This window comes from Bos indicus, chromosome 15, assembly GCF_029378745.1.
Source record: "Bos indicus isolate NIAB-ARS_2022 breed Sahiwal x Tharparkar chromosome 15, NIAB-ARS_B.indTharparkar_mat_pri_1.0, whole genome shotgun sequence".
Classification (NCBI taxonomy): domain Eukaryota; kingdom Metazoa; phylum Chordata; class Mammalia; order Artiodactyla; family Bovidae; genus Bos; species Bos indicus.
In genome coordinates, this window is record NC_091774.1 from 61644638 (window position 1) to 61663084 (window position 18447).

At 44.6% G+C, this 18447-nt stretch overlaps 1 protein-coding gene across 8 annotated transcripts in view; it reads right to left on the reverse strand.

Annotated features, from left to right (window-relative positions):
* Window positions 1-18447, reverse strand: part of MPPED2 (metallophosphoesterase domain containing 2) — a 211395-nt gene that overhangs the window by 10129 nt on the left and 182819 nt on the right. The gene's annotated exons all lie outside the window — the stretch shown is intronic.

Below are 18447 nucleotides of genomic sequence, written 5' to 3' on the forward strand. Positions count from 1 at the left end.
GAGCCTTTCCAGTGGAGACTTTCCCAGCAGACCTCTATCAAAATCTTAACAATGCTTTGTCTTCCCCCAAATCTCAGTGCTTCCGAAAGATGCCCAACCCAGATCTGAAGCCTATCCACTCTTGCTATAGTGTCTCAGGGCTAAGAAATTTCATCACTCTCCCTTCTTCCTCACCATCACTATGGAAGGGCTTCACCAGATTCTTACTGAAATTCTTGGAGAAATAGACAAGCGCTCTGAAGGCAGAAACCTGTGCACTTATGAGATGTTTTGAACATCCTGGACTGAGAATGCTGAAAAAAGTTGGGAGGCGGGGGGCTCTGAAAGGTGAGAAGGGACACAGGGAACAAAAACTCAATGTGGAATTTTTCCCCATCACTGAAAGGAAGACTTCTGGGGACATTCTTGGTCACTCTGGAATCCATTCTCCTGACACCAAATGCATGCATTCCACCCTCTCAGGGATGTCTGCTCTAGGAATGAGTGTCTGAGATTGATGCTCTACATCGAAATGATGGTGTCTTCGTCCATCCAATGAGGGTTTCTAACTGGAGCTGAAAATGTCTCTATCATTTATAACAACGGGAGAATGATCATTTTTCTTCTGTAAATACGACAGACTAAATCACATCGGCACCAAACCGTGCCCAGTGCTGTCCTGTTCCCAAACATCTAGATGGAACCGTTGTTTTTCAAAACCAATTCTCTTTTGTGCTGCAGGAAAATTCTAATTTACTAGGGTATACACGTCAAAGACAAGTTGGTCAGTTTCCTGGCTAAGCCCAACTTTTCCCTTCAGCTTAAGCTGCCCCGTCCATGCCCACTGAGAGAGGTAACCCTGTGTACAAGGGCGCCTGGTTTGTTACAGCTAATAAAATGGGGGCATGACTATTTAAAGCCAGTCATGGGTTAGACTAATCAGTGACTCTCAAGACTCTGCACTCAGAAACACTTAGCCATCATTCTTTTGGGGGTGGGCATGCATAGTCAAGGGGCTTCCCAGGTAGCGCTAGTGGTAAAGAACCTGCCTGCCAATGCAGGAGACGTGAGAGTTGTGGGTTCGATCCCTGGGTCCAGAAGATCCCCTGGAGGAGGGCATGGCAATCCACTCCAGTATTCTTGTCTGGAGAATTCCATGGACAGAGGAGCCTGGTGGGCTACAGTCCACAGACTCACAAAGAGTTGGACACGATTGAAGCGACTTAACACACACGTGCATGGTCAAGGCCAGAGGTGAAAAGATGGCACCTGACAGCCTGGTGAAGATCCACCTTAAGGTGGGAACCACACCTGAGGTGGCTGAGAGTAAGTTTCAGAGAAAACAGACTGTGTGGCCTCAGCTAGAAAAAGAGAAACCAGGAAATATCTGACTTGGTTCCTAACCAAGTCCCTAAGCCATCCTCAGAAAACTTACTTGTAATAACAATAGCTATTCAATAACAATCATCATTATTAAAGCCATTATTTAGTGAGTGTTCACTCCATGTCAAGGTACCACTCTAAGTCCTTTATTTGTATTAACACATTCAAAGCTCACAACGAGCTCATGAGATAGGTGCTCTTATTAAGCACATTTTACAGATGAGAAAATGGAAGTACAGAGCAGTCAGGTAAACACAGCCAATGAACCAGACTAAAACCCAAGCAGTCTGATTCCAAAACCAAGACTCTTAATCACCATGCAATTCTCCTTCTCATATGCAACCTGGATTAATTTACTTCTTGCCATGAGTAAGCCTGCCTCTGTATTCTTTCAAGTTTGAGTGTCTTATTGCTTGAAGTCAAATGAGCTCTGAACCAGAACAGGACATCAACTGCATGGTTCTGAAATCCAGCCATAAGATGCTGAAGTGCACAGGGATGGTTTCTGCCTATGAAAGTCATCCTCAGGATTTTGTTGGAGCGGCCTAAAGAGAGGGCTTCCTTGGGTGGCTCGGTGGTAAAGGACCCAGTGGCCAATTCAGGAGATGTGGCTTCGATTCCTGGGTCGGGGAGATCCCTTGAAGAAGGAAATGCCTCCTACGTTGGCAGGCAGTTTCTTTTTTCTCATCTGTAAAAAGTGGATTGCCATTTTCTTCTCCAGTAACTCATTCTTGCCTGGAAATCCCATGGACAGAGGAGCCTGATGAGCTACAGTCCACGGGGTCACAAAAAGTCAGACACGACTTACTGACTAAACAACAACAACAACAAAAGACAAGTCATGGTTTCATTTCTGGGATCCCAACTTGAGAAGTATGGAAGCCTAGTATTGCCCGGGAGCTATTTTACACCATGCAGATAGTTTGTGGTTGAAAAAAAAATCACCACAAAGAATGCCAAGCCAAGAAGCAGAGTGCCTTGATGATCTTGTTGGCATGGGAAACCACAATTTCTTCCAAGTATATAAGCCACCAAAATCCTTTTCTTCTTATTAGTTTGAGTTAGTTCCTGTTTCTTGCAACTAAAATAGTTCTAATATATACAGTTACTGTATTTAGTATGGTGGTGGTGGTTTAGTCATTAGTGTTCATTGCTCAGTCGTGGCAAACTTTTTGTTGGACTGTAGTCCAGATCCCGTGGACTGTAGCCCTCCAGGCTCCTCTGTCCATGGGATCTCCCAGGCAAGAATACTGGAGTAGATTGCCATTTCCTTCTCCAGGGGATCTTCTCGACCCAAGATCAAACCCAGGTCTCCTGCATTGCAGGTAGATTTTTTACCGATTGGGCTATCCGAGAAGCCCTGTAAATGACCTATGTATCTGTGGTTGGCAATCATTATCCACACCCCAAGATATCCATGTCCTAATCCCTGGAGCCTATAAATATATTACTTTTCATGACAAAGGGGGATTAAAAGTCTGCCAATGGAGTTCAGGACCTAACCTTAAACTATGGAGTAGAGATGATCCTGGATTACCTAGGTGGGTCAGCGAAAGCACAAGGTCCTTAAAAGGGAAGAAGGCAGGCAAAGGAGATTAAAGTGATGCAGTGTAAGAAACAATCAACTTGCTGTGACTGGCTTTGAAGAGGAAGGAAGAGGAACACAAACTAAGGAATGTGGGCAGTGTCAAGAAGCTGGAGAAGGTAAGGAGAGAAAACAAAGGCTCTCACAGAGACTCCAGAAAGGAGTCCAGCCCTGTTGACACCTGGATTCAGCCCAGCATGACCACTGTCAGATTTCTGACCAACAGACTGAGAGGTAATAAGTATGTGTCAGCTTAGGTAAATGGATAAAGAAGATGCGGTATACATGTACAATGACTACTACTCAGCCACGAAAGAGAGTAAATGTTTCACATTTGCAGTAACATGGATGGATTTGGAGGGTTTTATGCCACGTGAAGTGTCAGGCACAGAAAGACAAATACTGTATGATACCACTTAAATGTGGAATCTAACAAATACAACAAACTAGGGCATGTAACAAAAAAAAAAGAAAGCAGATTCACCAGATATAGAGAACACATTAGTGGTTACCAGAGGGGAGAGGAGAGGAAGGAGGTGCAATACCGAGGGAGGGGAGCAGGAGGTACAAATGGTTAGGTGCAAAATGAGCTACAAGGATGTACTGGACAATATGGGGAATATGGGCAGTATTTTATAATAACTATAAATGGAGTATAACCTTTAAAAATTGTGACTATATTGTACACCTGTAACATATTGTACAACTATACTGCAATTTAAAATATATTAAAAATAAATATATGTTGTTTTATGCCACTAAATTTGTGATGATCTGTTATAACAGCAACAGAAAACTAATCAAACTGTCTAGTTATAAAATCTAGGGACTAAATAGGGACTTCCTTGGTGATCCAGTGGCCAAGACTCTGTGCTCCCAATGCGGGGGCGGGGTTCGATCCCTGGTCAGAGAACTAGATCCCATTTGCTGCAACTAAGAGTTCATCTGCTGCAACTAAGACCCAGCACAGTCAAATAAATAAATGAACAAACAAACAAAATATACTTGAAAAAAATCCATGGATTACGAGCGGCCTGAGACTCACCTGGTACACAGTGTACATTCGATCAACAGTCCTTCCACAACCACACTGTCTGTGACCCTTTCAGACCTCAATGAGCCAACCTTGCTCTCTCTTGACTTCTAGGACTAGCCTGTCTTCAGGATCTTCAATATTTTCATTAGAGTCTAAAACAGAGCTTTGCCAGTTTGGGATGCCCATCTTTCCCCTTTATTATACAATAATGATCTGCTTCCCAGATTTGTTTTAAAAGTAAAGAGAGACAGAGAAAAAAAGACAAGTTCAGAACCCAGTGAAGACTTAGTGAGCATTCTGGCATGAGAGAGAGGAAAATAAGAAAAAACATCTGTTATCCTAGATTTTGAAAACAAGCTTCTGGGCCGATGGGTCCTGTCTGAATGGTGAATAAAGAAGGGTTTGAAAGAGTCCCAAGCACACCCAAGTCGTTGGTACAATGAGGGGCTCTGATTTCACTGCCGGAGTCTGTCCGAGGGCAGTCAGCCCCTGAACCCCCAGGGTATCCCAGCGGCTTCCAGAGTCAAAGGAATGGGACACTCTTTCCAGTTTTTTCTGATAGAATTTTCTCTTAGAAACCCACAGCCATATTCCCCCACGAAATGCTCAGTTTTACAAGGGCTCTGTAACAGATTAAGACAGGCCCATGGTCTAGAGATACCTTAAATTTTATTTGGTTAATGTTAAGCCTATGACAAAATCCAGATGGTTCCAAGTTAAGGGTAAACTTTGAAAATGTTTGGCTTTTCTTTTGACTCAAACCTGTATGCGCACAAGAGCAAGAGAGAGGTTAAGTTATATGAAAACGAACATTTATCAAGTCCCTGATATGCTTGCTTCCCTGGTGGCTTAGACAGTAAAGAATCTGTCTGCAATGTGGGAGACCCAGGTTCGATCCCTGGGTGGGGAAGATCCCCTTAAGAAGGGCATGGCAACCCACTCCAGTATTCTTGCCTGAAGAATCCCATGGACAGAAAAGACTGGTGGGCTACAGTTCATGGGGTTGCAGAAAGTTGGACACAACTAAATGAACATAAAGAAATATGCTTTCCGTAGGGGTTTGTCTTTATATAGACTATTACATTTATTAATAATTTCTTATAACAGTCCTTGATATTGGTATCAACAATCCTTGATATCGAAAAAATAATCCTTGATAATCCTTAGGTATTATCAGCTCTGTTTTTAGATAAAAAGCCTGATGATCAGTGATGCCCAGTCATTTATTCATGTTCCCAGGGTTGGCAAGAGGCAGAACCAAGATTTTAACCCAGATCTGCTGGCTTCAAAGCCTGTGTTCTCTCTGTGCACAATGCAGAACTAAAATCTTGCAGCCCAGTTTTCATTTTGGCTTTCACATATATAAACAAGGCTGATCAATACAGTCTCTGAGGCTGTGCATTGCGTAACTGCAGAGGGCTCCATGGCACCGTGATGGAGGCGGCTCTTAGTGAAAATTCAGTGTGACTTCAACAATGCTGGATGCTTTCTGTTCCTCTGGATCCTCCAGATCAGGCCTTTTCCATAAGACAGTGACCAATAAATGGGAAAAGCAGCCCAGTGATGGGCTCTAGAATTATCCCAGCATGGTACAATAAATGGGACATATAGAAGTGGGAGATCTGTGTGCTCATTCGCATTCTGGAATCAATTCACCAAGACACAAGACCTTTAGATAGGAGAAAGAACCTCAGTGGGCCAGTTTCTTCATCTGAGCAAAGAATGAGTGGGTGGATGCCATTACAGGAGTTCAGGACTGCTTTTGGACTTCCCTGGTGGGTCAGATGGTAAAAGAATCTGCCCGCAATGCAGGAGACCGGGGTTCAATCCCTGGGTTGGCAAGATTCCCCTGGAGAAGGGAATGGCTACCCACTCCAGTATTGCTTTTAGGCTACAGAAATGTTATGCAGAGGCCCCAAAGCAGGTACACGCAGGGGTGTTCTTGCTGAGGGGGAAGGGGCTCCAAACCTGCTCACTCCCTCAGCCCCCTCCTCCTTTCTGACTTACACTTCTGAGCACAACTGGCAAAACCTGGCATTTGATGATCTTTCTGTGATCTAAAAACCACCAAATTCTATCACTCTCTGCAGCCTATCTATGTTCTGAGTAAATGCTGCAAATTGCACTCAATGAATTACCTAAACTGCCTGTAAGGGACCGAGTCCAGTGTGGGAGAAAGAGCCGCACAGAGTGGAGACTGACCGTGTCAGCATCAATGAATAATGTTTTATCCAGTTGAGTTTCAACCTGAAACATGAAACCCCAGCAGTAAGCCCATCAGGGGTTCACTGGAAAATGTGTGCACAGCCAATCTCCAGTGGCCCACAATGAGTTTTGTTCTGTAGCAATGGGGAGGCAAGAGGGGGAAGGAGGAGGAGGGGAGAATCCACAGGAACAACGTCTACTGCCTTGGCCAAGGACTTAATAATTAGCTGTGACTAACAAATGCCACATGGGAACCGACTTGTAAGAAAATGCCCCACAAAGCACCCCACTGCCAATGGGCCAATCCGAGCCCGCGACCGCCCCTCCTAGACAGGGATCAGAAAGTCCTGGAAGGAAGGGGAGGTGGTCAGCTGCCTGAAGCCAGTGGACCGAAGACTCAGATGGATGGACGCTCGAGATGCTGTCAAGGCACCCTCCCCCTTGTTCTCAGAATTACAAGCACTTGGCCTCTCTGAGCTGAGAGTCCAGGGGCAGGTGCTATGGGAGTTCACAGAGGCAGAACTTGTTCCGAACAATGTCAATACAAAACAGGTTTGTTCTCTGGAAGCAGGCTGAGATGAAATCGCTGCAAAGGTCATGTGTGTTTGCCATACACAATCCTGTGGGGCGGGCGGAAGGGAGCTGCCGGAGCATAAATCCCAGGTTTGGACAGGTGAATGGCCGTTCACTCCCCCACCAACTCCAGTTGGGGCTGGGTGCACCCCAGCAAAGCAGGATTTGGAAACGAACAGTTGGTACTTGTTCAGTTCAGATGGGCTACTCAGGTTTACAGCCCTGGTGCTGGGCAGTGCCAACAATTCCCCAAGGGCTATGAGACCAGGGCAGGGTGCATCACCAAGGTTTGGGATTCTTAATGAAGACAGTTGCCTGGGTGCCCCCCTGCAGAGATTAGGGCTGGAAGCACTAGGCGGGATCTGCTGGGATTCTGCACGAAAGCTGCAAAGGGGAAAAGTGCAAGCTCAGGGAACACCCGGATTTAATTAAGAGCTGGAGGGTTGGCTGTGCCACTTAAAACTACAAGAACCTGGGGGTTTTGTAAAAGTTAGCCATTCTTGTTTTGAAGGCGGTAGGTACAATACACATTCAAGTCCCAGGTCTGTTCACCGGCTGGCTTCTCTGACTCTTAGTTTTCTCAACTTTCAAAAAGTAACAGAATATCTGCCTAAGTAGATAAAGTGAGACGATGTCATTTATGTAAAACTTTTGGCAGAGAACTGCCAGAGAATATTAATGTGCAGCTTCTAATTTATATATGCTGTATACTGACAGTGTGTGAGATGTATATATACACATGTGTACAGACATGATTGTTCACGTTATTTTTTTCTCTCTAGAATTTCCCAAGCTATGGCTCATCAAACCCTAGACCCCACTGCACCAGACTCTGGAAGAGTCCCCAGTGCCCAGGCAAGCGTTACTAGATGGCTAGATAGTGCCTGATTTCCTCTGGCTGATTACTTATTAAAAGGCACTTCCTCAGCTCACGTCTGAGTGGAAGTTTTTCAGAAAGGCACTCCCTTGCTTGGTGGCTGGCTCAGTCTTGCATAGACAATCCCGTGGAATGTGAGAGCACAGGGCAAAACGGTTAGTCAAGGCTGCTTAGCCGGCAAGTACAGGTGGCTAGATTTTGACAGGATTTTAAATTGGGGAAGTTCAAGGAAGGGGGTTGCTCTGGGTCCCTGGAATATTTATAATAAGGGGGCTCAGAGAGGTTCCGTGGAGGAATCGACACACTACTAATTAAAGCCATCACTGCCGCCTGGCACCTCTGTGAAGCAAAACTCAGGAACCAGGAGCCAGTTTCCACATTCCCTTTCTTTTCTAAGTGGTAGAGCTTCGGAATCGCAACCTCCTCCACGCCGGGCACTCCCGGCCGCCACCAGCCCCTCTGACTACACATCACATCAGGTCCGAGAGAAGCTAATTTAACCACCGCTGGTTAAAATCACACCGCACTTCACAGCGCCTTTCACATGCCATGAAGCTGTCATGATAATTCTTGATCTCTGGCTCACCTGACAGCTTAGCCCTCCCTTGACTGCAAAGCTTCCCGTCAGTTAGAAATAGCAGTTTCCCTGGCACCAGATGTGTCATCCTGAATACCCAGATGAAAGGCAGACACCTGCCCCGCTCCCCTCCTTGCTTCCTTTTCTCTCCGCAGCTCTGGAGTTTGTTTAAGAAGCCAGCCCTCTCCCTCCCCGAGTCCCTCCACTTGGCAGCCTGGAAGTTACTCTCCCATGCAATTAAAAAGCTGTCTTGCATTAGCCCATGGAAGGTCGTGCAGCAAAGAGACGCACGCGGTAACTGACGTCACTAGAAGAGAGACGCAAAGCTGAATTTCAAGGGGAGACTGACACCCCTGGGCAGCTGCCTGGGAAGCCTGCCTTACCCAAACCACGGGCTCAGCTGCCTCCAAAGGGCAGGGCCGGCTTCTCTCACACCAGCTGTCTAATCCCATCACTTCACTATGGCCTGGTAGCTTCGCCTTTCATTATGAGGTCCTTGGGATGAAAAGAGATACTGTGTTGATAAAGGGCAGGCCTGGATGAATAACGTGGTCGGTTGCCATAGACAGGACAAGAGCAAATCACAACCAAGGTAGCCACCTGAGGCCCACGAGCTACAAGTAGAGGTTTTGTAATCCCAGTCAGCACACACCTCTGTCTTGACAAACAGGCTGACGGTGTCCTCTTTTTGTAAATAACGAGGAGCAAGTGTCAGAAGTAAGCCTCTGCTACCATTTTCCTCTCTTGATGGAAAGGACATGATGTAAGCAGAGTTTGCTTTAGGAGCCAAGATAAAAAAAAAAAAAAAAAAAAACACTCTGACCTGTTTTTGAACTTGGTGTGCCCTGAATTATTAAAAATAATGTTACAGCATCTGCCTGGCCCTCCAAAGCATACCTGCTTTTAATCTTCAAAACAAGTTCACAGCAGGAAGAGAAAGATTTTCAATCGGTTTCCTTCCCATTGGGCTGTGACGGAGACTGTTCCCATCCATCAAGGAAAGAATCCGACAGGGGAAAGGAAAGACCGTGGCAGGACTTCTGTCTTGGTGGGTAGGTGAGGCGGCCTTGGGGTTATGCCCTGATGCTTCCAGACATGGCTCTTGGTTTTGTCGACAAGGAAATCAGAGGACCGGGTACCAGGGCGCCTGACCAGGAGGGGCCTGCATCCAAGCACCCCCAATGCGACCTGTATTAATTGACATCTAATCCCCAGCAGGGAGAATTCCTCAAAGAGGGGCATCACGGCCAAGTTTGAAAGAAAAAGGAGGCTCGTGGATAGAGAGAAGTAGAAAAAAGAAAAGCAGGATTCATTTTCTCTAATAAGTTTTATTATGGTAAAATAAAAATATATAGCATAAAATTTAATATTCTAACCATTTGCGAGTGTCTAATTCAGTGGCATTAAGTACATTCACAATGCTGTACAACCATCACCACTGTCCATCTCCTGAGCTTTTTCACATCCCCGATAGCAGATGTGACCCACTGACAATAGCTTCCTGTCTCTCCTCCCCCCAGCCCGACAGCCACTTTCTGTCTCCACAAATATGACCACTCCAGGTGCCCCGTGTAAGTGGAATCTTACTGTATTTGTCCTTGTGGGTCTTGCTTATTTTGCTTAGCATCATATGCTCAAGATTCATCCAAGCTGAAGCATGTGTCAGAAATTCATTCCTTTTTACAGCTGAAAAAATTCCACTGTATGGGTATACAGCATTCACTTTTTTTTTTTTTTCATCTAAGGTTTCTGAAAGTCCAGGATGTGCCAGGCACTAAGCTTGGCCATCAGGCATCAAGGATGAAAAGTCTGAGTTCCTTTTTGCAGCAAGTGCACAGATACTGGGTTAAAAGCTCAGAGGATGGGATCGGTATGGTCCTTCTGGGGCATTTAATCACTCAGCAGACATGACCTGGATGCCTATAGTGAGCTAGGGTCTGGCAAGGTCGTTGCTGGGAATACAAAACTGAACACAGTTTCCAGGATAAACCCATGGCTCACCATTTCATAGGTAAAGTTGCCCTGGACTAGAAGTCTTTAAATGCTGATCTTCTTTCCTAAGTAACCTAATTTCTGAAGAACTTGGGGGAATACCAAAATGATCTGAGGATGAACCAGCAATTTCAAGTGCAGACTGGACAGGAGGGGACCAGGGGCAGAGCAATCAGGACTTTGGGGAGAGGTGTCTCCTTCCACGTCCACCCCTTAGGAAGACTCCGGGGCTAATACCAGAAACACGAAACAGAACCACATCCTACCGGAGAACAAGCCTGGCAGGGCAGTGTGTGTCACACGCCTGGCTGACTCGAAAGCACGGGACAAAAAGGACAGGGCAGGAGGTGGGAAGACTGCCAGGTACTCGGCAACTGTGCAGACAGCACCTGCCCCCACCCCACTATCCTGCAGACATGTCACAGACACCTAGCCGGAAGGGAGTCTTTATGTAGCTTAGGTTTCCCAAAAGAGTAAGAAAACGAGGAAAGGGGGCTTTGGGGTTAGCTGGATATGATCGTGTTACACAGTGAACTCTTTAAGAATTGACGTTAACAGACAGGAATGGACTGATAAAATCTCTGCTCCCAAATAGAGGATAAAACAGTATTTTGTTGTGTTTTGTTTAGAACATGTCTGTATTGAGTGTGTTTTGTCACATACACATTTTGCTTTTGCTGGTTTCTTTTTATATAATTTAATATTTGAGGGTACCAGGGGGAGGACTGCACTGGTAAGAAAGCCTGACCCTGAAAAACAGACCCAAAGAGAGTAAATGATCAGAGGGCCAAAACCCACTAGGCAGCCACTCGTTAAACACAACAAGGAAGACTGGAAGTTCAATGACTTCCTTGGCCTGGTTCACCACCGTGTCCCGAGCACCTGACCCAGAGCAGAAACTTAAGTGTTTGTCAGCTGAACTGAGCTAAGAATGAGTGTTCATGAGGTGTTTGTAACTTCATGAGAAAATGTGCTTTCCCTGATGGTCAGTGGAAAAGCCAACTTGCAGATCAGGATGAATCCAAGGATGTAAAAAAACGCTTAGAAAAAAGAAACAGATCAATATGCTAAATGGTAATCTCAGAGGCTACAGAAGAATCAAGAATGATTTTTCCCCCCTTCTATTTGTCTGTTATTCTTTACTTTTTCTGTACTGAATTATCATTGTGGGGGGGATTTTTTTTATCCAGTGTGAGATGACTATAGGCTTCCTCAGTGGCTCAGCTGGTAAAGAATCTGCCTGCAATGTAGGAGACGTGGGTTCGATCCCTGGGTCAAAAAGATCCCCTGGAGAAGGAAATGGCAACCCTTCAGTATTCTTGCCTGGGAAATCCATGGACAGAGGAGCCTGGCGGGCTACAATCCATGGGGTCACAAAGTGTTGGACACAATTTAGCGACTAAACCTAAAATGCCCATATAGTCAAATGCAAGTTGAGCATGGATGGAAAGATTTGGAGGATCCGTAATCTACTTAGACTGCAAAGCGGTTTCTTCCAGAGGGTGAAGAAACTGATGGATTTAGGGGACTTGAGCTCAGGAAGCTGGCACAGGGCTTGCCATCTTTATCGCCCTTCCTCATTGCCACTTGTAGGGATGGAAAGGTGTGTTGAGCAGCAGTCTTTTTAAATTATTCAAGTAATTTAATACATATTTACTGCTCCTTGGAAAAAAAGCTATGGCCAATCTCCTTGGAAGAAAAGCTATGACCAACCTAGACAACATTTTAAAAAGCAGAGACATTACTTTGCTGACAAAGGTCCATCTATCAAAGCTATGGTTTTTTCAGCAGTCATGTACAGATGCGAGAGTTGGACTATAAAGAAAGCTGAGCACCGAAGAATTGATGCTTTTGAACTGTGGTGCTGAAGAAGACTCTTGAGAGTCCCTTGGACTACAAGGAGATCCAACCAGTCCATCCTAAAGGAAATCAGTTGGAAGGACTGATGCTGAAACTGAAGCTCCAAAACTTTGGCCACCTGATTCGAAGAACTGACTCACTGGAAAAGACCCAGATACTGGGAAAGATTGAAGGCAGGAGGAGAAGGGGATGACAGAGGATGAGATGGTTGGAGGGCATCACTGACTTGATGGACATGAGTTTGAGCAAACTCCAGGAATTAGTAATGGACAGGGAAGTCTGGTGTACTGCAGTTCATGGGGTCGCCAAGAGTTGAACACGACTGACTGTCGTGTTCAACAGTGACTGAACTGAATTGAATTTAATACACATTTACTGAGCATCTGTTATATGCCAGGTACCAGTCTGCTGGGGGTAGTTCAACTTACAGAGGGATTTTAGTCTGACGGTAGGGCTCCCCTGGCAGCACCAGTGGTGAAGAACCCCCCTGCCAGTGCAGGAGATGAGGATTCAATCCTTGCCTGGCTGGGGAAGATCCCCTGGAGGAGGGCATGGCAATCCACTTATCCCTGCCTGGAGAATCCCATGGACAGAGGAGCTTGGTGGGCTACAGTCCATAGGGTTGCAAAGAGTCAGACCCGACTGAAGCGACTTGAGCATGCATTCACACACGTAGGTAACGTTACATATAACTGCATATACTATGCTGCTGTTGCTGCTGCTAAGTCGCTTCAGTCGTGTCCGACTGTGCAACAAATCATTCTCGCATTTGTTGTTCACAACAACCCCGAGTGGTGGGCCAGGTATTAATTTTAGAGAAAATGGTGTACAGAAACAAGAATTTTAGTAACTTGCCAAGGTCACCTATAGCTGAGGTGCCAAGGACACAATTCTATAGTCCAAACGTTTTCAAGTTTATCGTGTGATCTCGGTATACTCATCTATACAGTAGAGATAACAAGATCAACCACGCAGGTTTGTTGTGAGCACTGACTGTTATCCTATATGTAATGCATTCAGCAGTGTGTCTGTCCTATATTAAGAATTCAATGTTAGCTCTTACCATTATTATGAAAGCTAATATTACAAATATTGATATCACCAACCCTTTGGTTTTTGTTTCCTAATTTACCTTCTTTGTACCCCCACAAAGTGTATCTCTGTCTCCATTTCTCAGATTTAGACTATAGGTACCGAAGAAATAAGTACATCTATTGTAAAGCAATGAGTGACCATCTGAGTTCAGGTGAACCAGCTTTAGATAACAAATGGGAAGGCACTGACTTGGTGTCTGAAGACCTGGGCCCTAGTCTGGGCTCCTCCAACTTACTTGCTACAAATCCTTGAGCAAGAAACCTATCGGATCTCCTGTTTCCATAACTGCAAGGAGGATAATGACTTTGATGAAACTTGCAAGCTTGTCACACAAATGCCTACATAAACGAGTTGCAACTACATAAAAATGCCTTCTGATGAAGTGCCTTGGAATTCCCATGTCACTGGCTGTCTGTGTTGCCTGCTCATGCTGTTTGAAAAGCTCAGAGGAACCAGAGTTAAGTGACAAGTAGGTCAGATGTAAGTTAAAGTGCTGGCCTCCATTTATCTACCATTTTGGCTCTAAACGACTGGTTTCAATCCAGACTGATTTAGTAAAGTGAGAAAACTGTGACCGCAAACTGGCAGGACACACAATCAGAGGAATGAGTGAGACGCTTAAGCTGCCCCTTCAATGCAGAGGTTAAAGCGAGTAGACAGACCCGGTGTCTCTGTCACTGCGTGCCAGCCAACCATATATTATTAATTGGGCTCAGCAAGCATTAGCCAGCACCTTCCACTGCAAGGCTCTGGCAAGGCCTCCAGGGATCTACATACAATGCAAGACCAACCCAATCTGCCATCTGGGTGGGATAACGAGATAGTCACAGGCAAGACTGTCCTCCCATCTCTGCCCATTAAAATTCGACTGAGCCCTTAACACTCAACTCGTATTTTCCCTAGGAAGCTTGCCCTGATCCCCTCGGCACTTTCTTTAATCGTCATTTGGGGAACTTCTCATACTCTGCATTATCCCTTGCTTGTGTGTGTACGTGTGTGTTTTAACTTATTTCCTACTTCCAATGAGCAGGTGAATCCAATTTGTGCTATGAAGGTCTCTGTGTTCCCCAACGGACTGTCCTATTTATACTGGGAACCCCAAGATCTAGCACTGTACCTGGTATATGACAGATGTCAGGAAAATATTCATAATAATGAAAAAAGCAAAAGGAGTTTAGAATAAGGGCCCAAGGGAGTAATCCAAATAATATGTGTGTCTGGAGGTTAGACTGGAGCAAGACAGATGAAGGTCTGGGTTTTTAAAAAACAAAGGCCATTTAAAAATACTGGATTATAAATCTTACAGATCTGTGCTGCCAAATACGCTAGCTACTATGTGGCTACTAAAGACTGGAAACGTGGGTCATCTGAATCGAGCTGCACCATCAATGTGAAACACACGCTGCATTTTGGATTCTTCACATAAAAAAAGAATGGAGAAATATCATAATTTTTACATTGGTTACATGTTAAATGATAACGTTTTGGATATACTGGGCTAAATAAAATATATTATTTAAATGAATTTAATTTTTATTTACTTTCTAGTGAAGCTACCAGCAATTTTAAAATTACACGTGTGGTTCATGCTATATTTACATTGGGCCGTGCTATATTTGTACTGGACCATGCTATCACAAGCCACACAAATGTTTACACTATGATTCAGTAACCCCTACTTACGGATTCTATCCTAATAAAATAACCTAAAAGCAAGTATAAATGCTATGCACAACGTTTTTCACTACAGTGTTACTTGTAAGAGCAAAATATTGAAAGCAAGTATATTCAAAACTCTGTAAAAAAAGAATAGTTAAGAAAACCAGACAACAGTGTATGAAAATATGTAACAGGTGAGATGGCCTTCTGAAGGAGCTCCTAAGATTTCCTGGGATGAGCAATGACTGGGGAAAAATGGGAAGAAAACAAAAGCAAGCTACTCTTTTGGTCGGAACGGTATGGATTTTTTACTTGGGTTCCCAAGCTGTCCTGCATATTTTACCATAAGAAAACAGAAGGGAGATGAGCCTCTGGTCCTGGACAGGTATACACTGCTGGCTCCAAGAGGAACCAGGGGTCTAGAGTGAGAGCTGTGTCCGCACCCGCGGTAATACTTCCTGCTGCTCGCTCTCTGAGTTTGCCCATCTGTAGAATGGAGACAACGATTGTATCTACCTCATCGATACATGGCTGAGAAATTTAAGTAAAAGAATCTACGTCAAGTCCTTCACAGGCTGCCTTATCCACAACAAGCACTAAATGAAAAGCATGGGGTTGCAAAACAGCCACGACAGCGAATGAACAACAACAAATGCTGACTTTGCTGTTTTTACTGCAAAAGTTGTAGGAATAGTATGACCTAGTTGATCGGGATGGCAAAACAGAAGGACGGAACCTGCGTGCTCCTAACAATATTCTGGCTGTGTTAGTTCACTTATTTTCAGTTGTTAGACTCTTTTACAGCTGCTGAATTTACTCAGCCAAGGTTTCATCTTCTTTTTTACTTTTAATGCCTTGAAGGATGATGAGATTGTAAATGTTCTATATAATGTGATAGTGAAATAATTTAAACAGGAAATTATTTAGGTCTGCTGTCTCTTACTCAGCAACATAACTCTTAAAAAGCCAAGCTGTACTCTCATTTCAAATTCCACTTTTTCTCCCCAGTATATTATTCGTTCTGCTCCAATTTATTTAGAATATTAAACACAATTTATTAATCTCCAGGTGATCTTCTATTAGTCAAAAACAAAACCAGGTCAATTGCTTTGTTGTTTCTTAAAGAACTGCTGAGGAAGTCCACAAATCTAGAAAAAGAAACAGTTCATTTTTCTGATACTCAGTCCTGTTCTTTCTCTAATAAGAGACTAAGCAAGTTTGCCTGAAAACAGACTCTTGGTTTTATAAATAGAACACTGTTCAAGGTTTTCTAGAGGTGTCTGCTAAAAATAAAGAGGGCTACAATTTATTTCTTTATAGCTTTCAAAACAAAACACGAAAGCCTGAGCTTAACTAAATGTGTTATATTTCTATTTTGAAAAGGCATCTTTATGTTAGCCAGGCCTGATTTCTGGAAATGAAATTCCCCAGAAACTAGATTTCCTATGTTTATACAAGGTGTGGCTATGTAAAGTAATGACACCAAAGTGGTTTTTATTTTCAGACACCATGGTGTTTTGTTTTGAACACCTGCCCCAGAATGAACACAACTGAATGTTGTACTTCCACCCTATAAAGTATTCACAATTCCCCTTTGAAAATCACTCCCTTTGAGGGGTACAATGATGATTTCAAAATGTAAATTCTAGGTTATCTGCTCATAAACCAACAGCATTACTCTGAAGCTGAACCCACTGGTCCCTGGATTGTGAAGAGACTTTGTTACAAACTGTCTCTAGGTTGCCTGGCTGGAACTGAAGGGTCATGCTGTGGAAACAGGGCCACGTTCCCAGGGAAGACCCCAGCAGCCCAGCTAATTCATGACTGACAGACAATGGCCAAGCTAATGCTAAGAGCTCATCAACTGCTTAGAACAATGTGAACTTGGGGAAAAGCCCACTTTTCAGCTCTGGATGCTACAGGGACCCATTTCTCATGGCCCGGGGTGGGGATGGGGGCTCTCCAATCTCCAGTTCAGTGGTGACTCTGGGGCCAGGGGTAGGTAGACTGTGAGTTGGACAGAAGTGAACTGAGATCTCCTGATATAACTTTCCAGGGCAGTATTTACTATACTAGGTCCAAGACAGCTGATCCACCGAGAGCGTTTGAGAGTGTTCTGGATCACAAAGGACTCTAGGGATAAGCAAGTCTGAGAAATGCATTTCCCCTCCGCTTGGGGGCAATTGCATGAATGCTGCCATAGTAAAGCTCGAGAAAGCCAAGTGGAAGATAAATGTTTACGCCCTATGAATCTTGTCCCACTTTTCTCCTATGATGCCTATACATAATGTGTTAGTCACTCAGTCGTGCCCAACTCTTTATGACTCCATGGACTGGGGCCCGCCAGGCTTCTCCATCCATGGAATTTTCCAGGCAAGAAAACTAGAGTGGGTTGCCATTTCCTTCTCCAGGGGATCTCCCTAACAGCTAACATTTATTTAAAGCTTACGATGTGGAAGGTACTGTTCCAAGCACTTCATGTGCATGGGCTCACTTAATGCCCACACATGAACCTTCTGAGGTAGACACTAAGATTAACCTTATTTTATGGATGTGGAAACTGAGGCAAAGAGAGGTGACAGATTCCCAAAGACACACAGAGACCCGTGTTTCATGACCATGCCTGGTCAACCCTAGAGACCGATCTCCTTGAAAGCCTCCTTTAGGAAACAGGGTCCAAGGGGCAGGTCCAGGCTCCCTCAGATGACCCATCAGCCCTTTCCTTTCTTACATTAGTTCCTCACTCACATGTCCCAGCTTTGGAGTTTTTAAAAAGCAGAATTTGGACATTTTCTAAGGCTTCCTAGTTTCCCTCTACAAGTCTGCAACGGAAACAAAGTTTAACAATGGGTCTTTATCCACAAAAGAGATCCAGGCTTCAGAGGAAATCAGGTTTACTTTATCTTGGTGTATTAGCCTCCCACTGCTGCTATAACAAATTACCACAAACTTAAAACAACATGCGTTTATTACCTCACGGTACTGAAAGTCAGAAGTCCAAAATCATTCTCCTTTGACTCAAATCAAGCTATTGGCAGGGCTTGCAGCTTTTTCTGCAAGCTCTTAGGGAGAATCCATTTCTTGGCGTTTTCCTGCTTCTAAACGCCACCGCATTGTTTGGTTCCTAGCCCTGTATCACTCCGACCTCTGCTTCTGTGACCACATCTCTCCCTCTGACCTTCCTGTTTCTCTTTTGTGAGGACCCCTGTGATGACATTGAGCCCACCGAGATAATCCAGGATAATCTCCCCAGCTCATTGCCATTGGTATCATCGCAGCTACAAAATCAATTTTGCTATTGTAAGGTGACATTCACCAGTTTTGAAGATTAGGATGTGGACATCTTTGGGGGCCCCTTAATCTGCCTACAACACTGCACGGAATTGCTGGGGAGCTGCAGAGGAAAATGGGGACCTGGAGTTGCCAGGAGGGAGGAGATGGGGATTCCTTTGGGGCACTGAGTTTCTGCTGCAGGAGAAGGGGGAAGGGACAAGGTCATGGGGTTTTCCCTTCCTCACTTACCCCCTTCACCATGATTAGCTTGGCTATCAATAGCCCCTGAACAGCAGAAGGGAGATGAAAAAGAAAGGCAGAGCTGTGCATCCTTAAAGACATTGGGATTTTTA